Genomic DNA, 13,241 nt, shown 5'->3' with positions numbered 1-13,241 from the left:
GCTTGTTTCTTCATCTTTGGTGTTGGCCTTTTTGCTTTTGTTGTAATTTTTTGTTTTTGAGGAAGGGAGACAATGAAGGAGTTTTGGTCGTCTCTTGTGTCCCTTCTGGGGGTGCTGGCCTTCTGCCAGAGCATCCTCCACGCCGTACTCCCGTCGGAGCTCCGGTTTGCAGCGCTGAAGCTCTTTAAATGCCTCTCCCACTGCTCCTCCTACTGCTACTTCGATATCACCGAAATCGATGGCGTCAACACCCACAAGCTCTACAATGTTGTCCAGCTCTACCTGAGCTCCTCTGTCTCCATCACCAGCAGCAGATTGAGCCTCACCCGGGCCTTGAATCCCTCATCCACCACCTTCGGCCTTTCCAACAACGACTCCTTGGTGGACACTTTCAACAGGGTCTCCGTCCTCTGGGAGCACGTCGTGACGCAGCGGCAATCACTGACCTTCTTGCGGCAGCAGCTCCGCCGTCTCGGCGCAGCCCTCGAAGCCGCCACCCTTTCCCTCTCCTCTACGTCGCTGATGGTGGAGGCCTCGTCTGAGGGTGATGCCTAGGTGGAGAAGTGGGCTGTGATGGAGTTTGGGATCTTGGGCTTGTCCATGGTGGCGGATATGGGCTTGAGTTGGAGCCCAGCCCAAGCATGTTGATGGAGGGCCTCATGCTCTCCTTGCCAGCCACCCTCATGGCCCATGTCCACATTGAGTTAGCCCATTGGGTTGCCCCAATTCTAAATAATTTTTTTTAAACCTCTAATAATCATAATTAATTAATTTATTCATTCATTCTTATTTTTTATCTTTTTTTTTTTTTTTACCTATTTTGTTAACTCAACTTAAACACAACTAAAAGATAAATCATTAGGATGGAATGTTGTTTTTGAAACTTAAAATAATTTATATTTTGTCTTCCTTTCTTTAATTATGTCTAATCATCATATATGAAAATTTTTATATATAATTAATTCATGTTGGTCTCGATGAATTTTCTACATTTCAAAATTTTAAATCCCATCTCCAAAACTTATGTCTCTCAAAGGCATTTATTGAAAATCTGACTTCCTAATTTATTTTTCAATTTCAAATATTCGACTATTTACTTTCATCCATTTAGATATTATTCTTGTTATCATTATCATTATTCCGTATTTATTCATTTAATTCTTTTAAAAATTCTAATCATTAAAATTCAATTCTTCAAAAATCTGACTTCCTAATTTATTTTTCAATTTCAAATATTCGACTATTTACTTTCATCCGTTTAGATATTATTCTTTTTATCATTATCATTATTCCGTATTTATTCATTTAATTCTTTTAAAAATTCCAATCATTAAAATTCAATTCTTAAAAAAAAATCCAACGTCGTAATTTAATTTTCAATCCCAAAAATTTCACTATTCATTTTTATTTGTTTAAACATTATTTTCGTTAATTACAATTATTATCTCATATTTATTTATTTATTTAAAGTCTAATCCTTCAAAAATCCAATATTCTGATTTAATTTTTAATCCTAAAAATTCCACTATTCGTCTAAATGTTATTTTCGTTAATTAGAATTGTTATCCCATATTTATTTATTTATTTAAAGTCTAATCCTTACAAAATCCAATTGTAAACCCCCATGTGGGGTAGTTTGACTGTAGCTTGTTTGGCCAGGTGTCGCGATCTTAAGCATCCACTTGTCAATCCCTGATTGGCCATCATGGAATCAGAGTAGTGCTTTTGAAGGCCAATCAGGGGTCGACACGTGTCCAAAGAATCTGCAAAAAGCTGCAGACGGTTAGAGGAGCGGGGTGGCCAGCTGCTTGGTCTCTTTCCTGGCCGTTGGAAGATATTTTTGAGCGGGATCCCATGGACAACGGGAAGAGAAATTCTGGAGAGCTTTTGGGGGGAGCTTGGGCAGGGAGCTTCCTGGAGGGGTGAGGAGAGAAAAAAAAAAAAGGAGGAACTAGAGGGAAAAACGGACGAGAGTGAGAAAGAGTGAGAAAGAGTGAGATTCCGGTGGTTTTTCTGAGAGATAGCTTGGAGAGAAGGTTGCTACAGGAGGAGTTTTTGACAGAGAGGTTGAGAGGGGATTTTTGTGGCCGTTTAGTTTGAGAGAGAAACGAGGGCAAGAGGAGGGAACCAAAAATTTTCTAGGCTGCTGTTGAGAGCTTCCAGAGAGGTTCTCTGAGTTAGAGGAGGAAGCTTGGCCGGAAGCAGGGTAGCAGCCTGATTTTTCTGGAGTAAAACTTGGAGTCCTGCTGGTTTTGTTGAAAAAGACTCCCTCAGGTATGATTGCTACAGGCTTATTGATGGTTTTTGGCTGTTTATCACTCTTCTATGTCTCTTGTTGATGTTTGAATATTCGTTGATTTGTTTGGAGTGGATAATGAAGGCCACTTGTTGCTTGTTGAGATATAACCTTGCATTCATGTTTGGTATTGTTAATCTGAGCATGTCTTGTCTCTGTTGTGAAACGCCCAAGAATCATGCCAACATCTACATTCCATATTGTTTTTTTTTTTTTTTCACCTAATCAGAGGACTCACGGATAACTCATGAAGTGAAGCCTCTGATGATCACTTTTACTCGTTTTCTTTTGTGTTCTGTTTTCTGTGGATTCTGCTTTGTTATGGCTCCTATTTGTTTCTGGATCTTGCTCAATGCAACGGCTGTGAGAAGGTATATCCAAGTCTGGCTGAACACTCTCATAGAGATCTATTACGGTTGAAAGGAACGTATTGGGTTTTAAGAGATATTTTACAGAGGTTGTTTTGACTGAAGAAGTAAACAAGCTGAAGACATCCAGAAAGGGAACTTGTTTGAGCTGAGAAGGGTTCTGGAGAATAGGCTTTGTCAGAGAAGGAAGAAGAACCCGAGACATGAAGAATTGCAGACAACTTGAGAAGAAGATCAGCTGGAGAATGTCCGGATGCATGGAGCTCTAATATGCTTGGCACATTCCTTCTGGGGATTTGGGATGACACAATGATGCCAAAACTAGTGCCTGTTTTGTTCCCATGCTCACATACAATTGTTTCATCTCCTCAGATTTATGACAAATCTTCACGCACAAAAGCACCTTTAACAGTTTATGCTTGCACTTCCATGTTGGGTGTGATGACTGGTGTATATAAGACAGAAACCAGTGATTTGATGATGTCAATGCTTAAACCATGGATGGATCAGTTCTCTACCATCTTAGAGCATCCGGTGCAATCCGAAGATCCTGATGGTTGGAGCATCAGAACGGGGGTTTTAAAGTGTCTGAATCAGTTTGTTTAGAATTTCTCAAGCCTCACGGAAACAGAGTTCAAGGTTGTTGCAAATGGATTAAATGAGTCCCATTAGAGAAAAGTTGCTGGTTCTACACTCTGGTGAAGAATAAGATAGGCTACTGTTTTTGCTTTGGCTTCGCTGTCAGAGCAATAGTTGGAAGCCGAGGTTCCAAGAATGACCAGAATCAGCATGAGGGACCTTCTGGAAAGACTAATAGCTGAAGACATTGAGACCGAAGTAGATGAATATCCATTCTTCATGCTGTGTGGGAATGTCTTCTGTTCTTGATGCACCTGTGGACATGAAATGTTATGAATCATTGCTTTTTGTTGCTGCTGGTTCCTCTGTTTCCACAATTGATTTGAGGACGATGCAAAGAGTTATGACTACTAGCTGTGGTACAGAGGATGGGCTCGTATGGTTTAGGGACTTCACTGATGCTACATGCCCTGTTTCTTCTTCACATGAAGATAAATCCTCCTCAAAATTTTGGGATCCTGTCTCAGAGAGGGGCATAGGAACTTCTGGTTTAAGTGGCCTGAGAGACTCTAGCGAACAGCAACTTAACCAAGCTGTTACAATTAATCAATCTGTTTCTCTCAATGGTGCTTCTTTGCTTCCATATGATGTTACTTTGGAGCAACTACAGCCACCAATGATTCCTGATTCTTTGAAAGCTTTGTCTTAGTATTTGTGGAATATGAGACATGAATTTGATGGCAGTGTCAGAGGCTACCTGGTCTTGTACTTGGGTTTGTGAGCAGTTCAACTAGCTTGTCACCCACGACTGAGAGCAAGTATAATGAGAAGACAGAAATTAAAGATGCTGGCACCGTTGAATCAAAGCTAGGTGTGGTTGCTGCCGATGATGGCCGTTGCTCTGGAATCGGTGCATTTATGCTTAGAAAAGGAGGGCTTGCTGTTAATGCTGAAGTTGCAACTGCATGGCGTGTGGGGATATTTAATCCGATGGCAAGTGGAATAGGAGGTAGAGCTTTCATGATTGTTCAATCTTCATCAACCTTAAAATCCGAGGCTTTTGGCATGAGGGAAACTGCTCCCTTAGTTGCTCCACAAAACATGTATGAGAACAATCCCAGAGCCAAGTATCTAGGTACACTGGCTATGGGTGTTCTTAAGGAGATAGCTGGCCTTCGTGATGCTGGGTTGAAACATGGGCGACTGGTTTGGAGGAGTTTATTCCAACCAGCCATACGACTGGCTAAATATGGGTATATGCTCCAAATGGGAAGCTGTTACAAGCAAGGAATATGTGCTATAATCTGGAACTTGGCAACAGTTTAGAGGCAGTAACAGAACAAGAAGCGGAGAATGAAAGCGCTGGTGGGCAGAGAGTCGGACTGTAATTACAACATGATCAGTAAAGGGAAGACGTTATCAGTGTTTGTGTCTCTCTAAATTGGTCATAGGAGATTTCAGAATGATAAAATGTATTTTCAGCACGATTGGAAATGTATGAAGTGGATAATATGAAGAGGTTGAGGTCCTCTCCTCAACGCGACTTGGATTCAAATGCTGGAACAGTGATGCGTCCATTGATAGCTGCAGTTACAGCTGCTGGTGGAGATGCAAGCTATGTAATTGACGGGGTGCTGCGCATGAGAGAAACATCAATTGGGGATCTAGTCACAGGTCTTAAGCAGCTCGGTGCAGACGTTAACGGCTTTCTTGGAACCAACTGCTCTCCTGTTCGCGTTAATGGGAATGGAGGCCTTCCAGGAGGAAAGATGAAGCTCTTTGAATCAAAGTCAATACTTGACTGCTTTGCTTATGGCAGCTGCTTTGGCTCTAGGAGATATGGAGATTGAGATTATTGATAAACTCATTTTCCATTCCTTATGTTGAAACGACCTTGAAATTGATGGAACGTTTTGGGGTTAGTGTGGAGCACAGTAGTACATGGGACCAATTCTTGATCCAAGGAGGTAAAAAAAAATACAAGTCTCCTGGAAATGCTTTTGTTGAGGATGATGCTTCTAGTGCTAGTTACTTCTTAGCCAGTGCAGCTGTAACTGGTGAGACTATCATAGTTGAAGACTGTGGGACAAACAGCCTACAGGGGAATGTTTGGTTCAGTTTGCTGATATGAGTAATAATAAACCACTTACTCATATTTCTTTCGATGATGGTAACTTGGAAGGCCCTTCATATTTGGGGCTGATTCGATGAGTTCGGAAACAATTGTTATGAAAAGTGTCAAAGCTGGGGATGAGGTATTTAATACTAATGGGTCTATGGGTAGTGCTGGATTGCTACACAGATATGGATTTACAAAGCCTGACATTCTAAATGATATAGTGAATATTAATCTTGAACTGGTACTTCATTGGAGTTCAGCTTTGTTCTCGGGTCGGCATAGTAGAGGAAGGTTTTCATTGAGGTGGAGATGGAAAGGATAAGGGGAAGGGCACATGACAGGCTGATGAACAAAATGACAGCAGCTTATAATTCGGACAATTCTGAGAGCCAAATTACCGATCTTGCCATTGACAATAAATCAACACCATTGACTCAAGAGCCCATTTGCCACCTATTCCCACACCCCTGCTGCATGGTTTGCATTGCCACCTTTGGGCCATGTGACATTCAACCAGATTTCTTTTTATTTGATTTTGAAAATGTTTTCTCAAATTCCATTTTGTAAATATCTTTCTCAAAATTCTGATTTTCAAATGATTCCAATTTTCCCATTTTCCATCCTTAGAATTTTTGGATACCGAAATCCCATTTTCAATAAAATTTGGTTGCCATTTTCCTTCCGGCAAACCACTTTTGCATTTTCTTTGTTTTTAAAATGTTTTTTTTTAAATAAGTAAGAATAAAATTCCGTAATTCCAAGTGATGGAATTTATGGAATTGATTCATGCAAAATAAAAGGGCTTTGGTGGGGGCCCAACATTAAATAAATTTTCATCAAAATAAAACTGAATTTGAATGAAATGCCATGTGTGTTGTTGATGGTTCTTTATCTGTTTAGTGACTCGCGGGTATGCACTAATCCCATTTTGTGATAGCGCGTTGCCGTTTGCTAATCAGGTACGCATCCACTTTCTCTTCGGCTATCCTCCATTGCATATTTTGATACTCATATGTACATAATTGATTCGAGTATTCATTGATTTTCTCGTTGATTGCCATGTCAGCTTCATCTCATTAGTAGAGACCCGACTTTAGGGACTTAGAGGGGTGCTACGGTCTTTACCGTACCTTCCCGATAAGTAACTTGACCCCCGAACTCGATCCGGTTTCCCACAGACCGCCTTTTCCAAAATAAGGAGTCACACTTAGGGTTTTTCTTTCTTATTTTGTTTACCCTTTAAAAATAAAACAAAAATAAGTGGCGACTCCAAGTCATTTTTCAAACAATAAATAAAATCAATTTTTCAAATAAAAATCGAGCTCGCCATCGAGTGGGAAACGCATTGAGCCGAAATGCGGGGTCCACACCAATGTCTTGATTTAATTTTCAATCCTAAAAATTCCACTATTCGTCTAAATGTCATTTTCGTTAATTAGAATTATTATCCCATATTTATTTATTTATTTAAAGTCTAATCCTTTAAAAATCCAATGTCCTAATTTAATTTTCAATCCTAAAAATTCCACTATTCGTCTAAATATTATTTTTGTTAATTAGAATTATTATCCCATATTTATTTATTTATTTAAAGTCCAATTCTTCAAAAATCCAACGTCCTAATTTAATTTTCAATCTCAAAAATTTCACTACTCATTTTTTATTCGTTTAAATATTATTTTCGTTAATTAGCATTATTATTCCATGTTTATTTATTTATTTTAATCGTTAAATTTTAATTCTTCAGAACCCGACTTCCAAATTTAATTTCCAATCTCAAAAGCTCCACCGTTCATATATCGTTGTTTAATGATTATTCTCGTTATTAATGTTATCCCATCCATTTATTTATTCAGTTATTCATATATCAAAGATCTCATCTCTAAATAAATTCTTAAATTTTCAATCTCTAAGTTTAATCTCCAATCTCTAAAAATTTCATCTTTCGCAATTATTTACCTAATCTTTATTACTTCACCATCGTTATTATTCCATTCATTTACTTATTCACTCATCCACTTATCCACTCATTTAAAATCCTGAACTCTCAAATCATTTTCAAAATTCCAATCTCGTTCAAATTTAATTTTTAAAATTCTCATTCTCACATTTAATCTCTAAAAGTCTGATCTCCAAATAAACTCTAAAACTCCAATTTTCCAGTAATCTTCGAGATTCCAATTTTTCAAATAAATTTCAAAAATCCAATTTTCTCTCAAATAGTTTTAATTCTGCTCTGGTTTTCAAACGATCTTCTGCTCCTCTTGATTTTAATAAGCATGAATGAATTTTTCATAATTACAGAATAATGGAATTTGTGACATTAATTCACGCAAGATAAACGGGCTTTGGTGGGAGCCCAACATGGGTGATTTTATGATTGATTGATTGTTTGATTTGATTATCATACATGATTGATTTATCCTACTCTCTGACATGCATGAGATTATTCCTAAATTATGCACTAACCCTCTCTATTAATAGCGTATGGTGGCTTGTTGCCCATGTATGTACCCACTTTCCTTCTAGTCATTTTCTATGCGTGTCCCGATTCCCACATGTGCATGATTTATTCTGGGTATTCATTGATTTACTCATCCATTGCTATGATTGCTTCAATTTTATTAGTAGAAACCCGACTTTAGGGACTTAGAGGGGTGCTACGGTTTTTACCGTACTTTCCCGATAAGTAACCTGACCCCCGAACCCGATCCAGTTTTTCGTAGATCACCTTTTCCAAAATAAGGAATCACACTTAGGGTTTTCTTTCTTATTTTGTTTACCTTTTTAAAATAAAACAAAAATAAGTGGCGACTTTAAGTCATTTTTCTTAATCAATAAAATCATTTTTCAAAATAAAAATCGAGCTCGTCATCGAGTGGGAAACGCATGAACCGAAATGCAGGGTCCACAATTACCTTTCAATTAAAAAATTAGATAAGTTTGAAAGTCAATAAAAAAAAAAAAAAATACCACTTTCAATCATTTTTAGATAAAATTTTATGTAATATATTTTATTTGAAATTTAATTTCTAAAGTTTCACTAAAAAATTATATTGACAATTTTCTTGTTGTGAGTCAAAATATTTTACATTAGTCTATCTAGATAAGAACAATTATTAATATAATATTAGAACTTTATATCTTAGTTATTTTTTTAAATAAATTTATCTTTTAAAAAATTTTAAAATAAAAACATTAAAATTAAAAAGCTAAAATGATATATATATATATATATATATATATATATATATATATATAATTAAATACCCTTTCATTTATACTTTTCTCTTATTTTTAATTATTTTTTATATTTTCTACATTAATCATATTTTAAAAAATTTAAAAATTGACTGTCACTTCACTCTTATTATATATGCACCCAGGACAAGGTCATATACAATGAAAACAGGAATTATGCCATGATTCAAAACAAAGAAGAGGGTTAGAAATCAAACAAAATAAATAACCAAAGAAATTTTAAAAGAGAATGAACCAAAAGCTTGTTTAGTTCATAAATATAAAACCATCCATGATAGGAGGTATACTGGAAACATAAAACAAACCATCCATGATAGGAGGTAAACTTAGAATAAACTTGAAAATTTACATAATTTAAAGACCATCCATCATAGGAGGTAAATCATAAAACATAGATACATAAGGAGAAATATCTTACAATGGGAGGAAAGCTTTGAAGAAAGCTTGGGGCTTGAAGGGCTTACATGATGAGAGAGAAAGAAGAGAGAAGGGAGAGCATAAAATTATTGGTGCTTACAAATGAAGATCAAGTCTCCTTAAATAGGCAAAAAGAGGGGACAAAGCACTGTTTGCTAACTGTCATGAATAGTAATCTCGTGCATGAATAGTGAATAGTGAATAGTAAAATTCGCTTTTCCACCGAAAAGACCCTCTTGACAGGCTACTTTTGACAATTTCACCGGGAATCTTTGCTTTCGGCAGAGAAGACAGTTGACAGGTTGCTTTTATTGCTAAAAACTGCTTGGTTTGATAATATTCTTGTTGGCAGGTCATCATGAAGAAAATGCTTAGGGTAGATAGTAATCCTTACGATGCTCTTCAAGGATCTTTTCATCACTAGTAAAAGACTTGGTTGGAAGAGGGTCCAATCTCTTGCCACAGAAAATCTGATGACAAGAATCTACAGCAATGAGATAACCCATATTTCTTGGAAAAGCCTCAAAATCCCTGCTAATAATTTTGGCTCTCCAATGTTTGATTTGCTTAATAATGGGTTCAACACTGATATAAGAAAATAGCAGAGGGTAAGACAGTTGAGTAGGTCTTCTATTCTGATAGTAAAGAGAAACAATGTGCTGGGCTGGAACAAGCTTGCCACTAGAAACCCACTCTGGAGCTTTGCTGATGATGATGGCGTCCGCGAATTTCTTGTTCATTTTAAATCCTTGGGTTAGGCCAAGAGCAATTTTTATTCCAAACTGAGATACTTGGCTGGGATCAGAACATATGATTTGATGGACCAGACCATGGTCCAGAAGCTTTTCTAGAGTTAATAATAATTCTTCACCCTTGAATTTGATGCTGATTGGCGAATAGTATTGCAAGTTTAAGCAAACACGACTGATTGTGAAATTTCTGTTGCAATTGCAAATCATTTTCTTGATGCCTTTTTGGTACTAGAAAGGTTCTTCAATCATTCTGCAAACTTTAGAATCATCAACTTCCTTATCAGTAACCAAGCTTAAACCTGGGACCTTAAGACCAATATTGGTAGAAAGATAGAGATGAAGATCCTGGAGGTATGAAGAGATGAAGATCTGTCTTTCTTCAACTGAGGGCTTAGCCTTTTCCAAAATTAGGAGACGTAGTTCTGGCTGAAGAGAGTATAGATTCTCAGTCTTAAGATGATACACTCTTAGCATACGGTAACCCAACTCTTCCTCACTCAATTTATCATTCACCAATGGGGTAGAATGCTTATTCTCACCATTTTCCAGTGGGGAAAATGAGGCTTGAGCTTTTAACATGAGCTTATGAAAGTCAACTAATTCAAGTTTCCTTTCAAGAGTCTCACACCTTCCTTGCCATTCAAAAATGCAATTGATATAATCAGATAAAGTGTTAGTATTGTTAAAAGATGGATTTGTGGGAAAGGAATCTTCCACAAAAGGTAGAGATTTTGAGCTTGAATCTATATCCCTACTAGGGGATGCTGAAGGAATGTGATGATTGAAGTGGCTGGAAGAACCTACTACTTCAACCTTAGTTTGAAAAAGGTTAATCTTAGTGGCTGACAAGCTTAAACCATTACTCTTAACAGTCTCAACAAACTTATTGAGATGTTTCCAATGCTATTCAACAGAATCTGAATAAATCAAAACATCATCAATGTAAACAATAATGAAATCAGAAAACTGGTTAAATATTTCATTCATTATGTTTTGAAATTCAGAAGGTGCATTCTTAAGGCCAAAGGGCATTACATTCCACTCATAATGACCAAATGGGACCCCAAAGGCTGTTTTGTACCTATCTTTTTCTGCAATCTGGATTTGCCAAAATCCTGATTTCATGTCAAACTTAGAGAAAACTTTGGACTTCACTAATCTTTGAAGAAGGTCTTTTTTATTTGGGATAGGATACCTGATCCATCTTAAAACATCATTGAGGGGCTTATAGTTGATGACTAGTCTAGGTGTTCCTCTTTCAAGTTCAGCTTGTTTCTGAACATAAAAGGCAGAACAACTCCAAGGGGACTTAGACTTCCTTATCAACTTCTTATCTATGAGATCCTGGATTTATTTTTCACAATAGCTCAACAAATCCTTATTCATTTGGATTGGTCTTGCTTTAGTGGGAATATTTTTCTCACTAAATCAGGCTCATAAGGTAATTCTACCTGATGCTGCTTCTTATGCCAAAATGCATTAAGAATGTTAGAACGCACTTCTCTAATAATTTTATTCTTAAAATTTTCTATGGTATCTTGAGTTTTCTTAACCTTCAAGTGATCTTCTATTCTAACCAGAGCAATCTCTTGCTTTAAGAGATTAATATGATTTTGCTTAGCCTTAATCACCTGATCTTTTATGGTGTTTATACTTCTTTCTCCAGGTGGATTGGCAAATTCAAACAGAATAGCCTTATCTAAAAGCTTAGTTCTTATACCTTGATCATCTACCCACATTGGAAAGATGGAGCTTAAGAAAGGGGCTCCAAGGAGAGCTTTCTCCTTGAGATCTTTAACAAGAATGAAGGTTTGCTTAATGCAAATGCCTTGGTTACAAATATGGGCATTCGATAACTTATACTTGATAATAAGCTTTTTACCATTAGCACCAAAAAGGGCTTGCCTGGTTTTCTCATATAGTTGGGTAGGTACAAGACCTTCTTGTAGACAATTCAAAGCTGCACCTGAATCAATTAAAGCAATAATATCAAGGATAAATTTATTCTTAATTACTATAGTAAGGGAGACTTCCCACCTTTGGAAGGTAACTTTACTAATAGTATTTAAGTATGCATTTATCTTATCATTATTGTCTAGTGAAGATTCAAGAACTTCTTCAAAGTCTTCCTTTTTAGGATTACTGTGGTAAAAACCTACCCTATTGATATAATCATGAGGGATAGGGAATTCTGAGCTTGTAGGTTGTCTTATGTTCTTAATATCCTTCTTATACTGCCCTATTTCTTCTTGAAGATCTTTAATAGTCAGGGTATTAAGGATTTTCTCTTGTTTATCACTATGATCCTTAAAAGGGTTTTAGATAGAAGGTTCTCTGGTTAACCTAATTAGTCCATTATCCTTTGCTTTTGGACTAATATTCCTTTTAACCAAAAGGATTCTCCTATGGGAAGGCAGAGGTGTTTCAGGGATAACAAAAGTTTGAGGTGTTTTAGGGATAACAAGATTATCTTTAACCTTTTGGCTTATTCTATCAATGAAAGCTTGATCAATTTGAGGATTTTCCTGGAATTTCTTAGATAATTCAAAAGGCTTGAACAAAGGCTTATTATCATTCTTAACAAAAGACTTCTTAAGGTGATCCTGAGTTTCAATAATCTCCTCAACTCTGTTGACTTGATTTCCAAGGGTTATGAGAAACATATTAGTATAATTGATTTGTTCCATAATCCTTCTAACATCGGTTGCACTAGCAGTTCCTTTATCCTCTGGCTTAATCTTAAAAGGTGAAGTTGTGACTATGGTTCCATTAATATTCTTTTCTATCTTAGCTTCAGGAGGATGGATGGATTCTATAACAATATTGTCACTGGTTTTCCATATCTTAGCTTTTGTAGAGGTGTTATTAATACGCTTACAAGGATAATCTGGATATTCCTCTTGTTTGAAGAGTTCAAACCAAATCCAAAACTTAATATTTTTCTTTTCTTGTCCTAAGTAGGCATAGAATTCTTCTTGGTAAATGGTTCTAATGACCTTAGGAACAGTGCTAAAGAACCAATCATTTCTTTGCTTATTGACTTCAGAATAGAAGTCCTTTCTTAAGAGATCCTTATTGATATCAAATTCCTCATCGCTTAGGCTTATTGTGTTAATCATCTGGGAATAGGTAGGAGACATAACAGGGGACTCATCCTGTTGGGATTCCTGAGTAGACTCATTTTCCTCAGTGTAAAATGGTCTAGCCACGTTGGTGTGACTTTTAACACCTGTTAGCTTAATATTTTTAGGATTTCCTGAGCTGGAACCTTCTTATTCCCTAGTGGTTCTAACTGGGATAGAAGAGCTTGAAGCTCTAGAGGGTTCATAAACTGAAACTCTGGGACTGCTTGAATGTCTGAAAGAGTTGGAGAAAACCAGTTCTCCTTCTCCATCAGGATATTGAACAATTTGTTCAATACTTTCAGATCGCTGTGCAATGGCTGGAAC

General features: G+C 36.7%; 1 pseudogene; it reads left to right on the top strand.

Annotated features, from left to right (window-relative positions):
• The first annotated feature begins 4,730 nt into the window (after window positions 1–4,730).
• On the top strand, window positions 4,731–5,852 carry LOC132254799 (3-phosphoshikimate 1-carboxyvinyltransferase, chloroplastic-like; annotated as a pseudogene).
• Window positions 5,853–13,241: the final 7,389 nt, after the last annotated feature.

The sequence above is a fragment of the Vitis vinifera genome, chromosome 12 (assembly GCF_030704535.1).
Source record: "Vitis vinifera cultivar Pinot Noir 40024 chromosome 12, ASM3070453v1".
In the NCBI taxonomy this organism is placed as follows: domain Eukaryota; kingdom Viridiplantae; phylum Streptophyta; class Magnoliopsida; order Vitales; family Vitaceae; genus Vitis; species Vitis vinifera.
Note: the sequence above shows the minus strand (reverse complement) of the source record. Positions and strands in the feature narration are given on the sequence as shown.